The sequence below is a fragment of the Panthera leo genome, chromosome F3 (assembly GCF_018350215.1).
Source record: "Panthera leo isolate Ple1 chromosome F3, P.leo_Ple1_pat1.1, whole genome shotgun sequence".
Taxonomy (NCBI): domain Eukaryota; kingdom Metazoa; phylum Chordata; class Mammalia; order Carnivora; family Felidae; genus Panthera; species Panthera leo.
The window spans coordinates 35,992,585-35,993,470 of NC_056696.1; the positions used below are offsets into that span (position 1 = coordinate 35,992,585).

Genomic DNA, 886 nt, shown 5'->3' on the forward strand with positions numbered 1-886 from the left:
TCTCTAACTTTTTTTTTTCCCTTCCCCTCCCCAATGGTCTTCTGTTAAGTTTCTCAGGATCCACATAAGAGTGAAAACGTATGGTATCTGTCTTTCTCTGTATGGCTTATTTCACTTAGCATCACACTCTCCAGTTCCATCCACGTTGCTACAAAAGGCCATATTTCATTCTTTCTCGTTGCCAAGTAGTATTCCATTGTGTGTATAAACCACAATTTCTGTTTTTCTCTTTTAATGTGAACCCTTTATTGCCCTGTGAGGTCATGGCATAAAAAAAAAAAACAAAAATGGGACACTTCACAGATTTGCATGTTACCCTTGTGCAAGGGCCATGCTGATCTTCTCTGTATTGTTCCAATTTTAGTATATGTGCTTCTGAAGCCAGCACAAATTGTTTGTTTCTTAATATAAAATTTAGGGGGCACTTTATGTTTTCTGGATACAAGTCTTTTATTAGATATGAGCTTTGCAAATATTACCTCCCGTTCTGTGGCTGGTCTTTACATTCATTCTCTTATTAGAAGTGACTTCTGAAAAGCAGAAGTTTTTAATTTTGCAAAGTCCTATTTATCAACTTATTCTTTTTATGGACTGTGCTCTTGGCATCGTATCTATGGGATCTTGGTTAAGCCAAAATCACAAAGGCTTTCTCCTATGTTTTCTTCTAGAAGTTTTATAATTTTAAGTTGTATACTTAAATTTATGATCCATTTTTGTGTATGATGTGTAGTAGGGAACAAAATTTATTATTTATTTATTCAAAATGTTTATTTATTTTGGAGAGAGAGAGATACAGAGTGAGCAGGGGAGGGACAGAAAAAGAGGGAGACAGAGAACCCAAGGATGCTCTGTACTAACAGTGATGTGGGGCTTGAACTCACCAATC

The 886-nt window shown here is 35.9% G+C and overlaps 1 non-coding gene across 1 annotated transcript; it reads right to left on the reverse strand.

Moving 5' to 3' along the window:
* Positions 1-281: 281 nt before the first annotated feature.
* Positions 282-388, reverse strand: LOC122212544. The gene has a single exon (XR_006199213.1). It is a non-coding gene; the product is annotated as a U6 spliceosomal RNA (small nuclear RNA).
* Between the last annotated feature and the right edge of the window lie 498 nt (positions 389-886).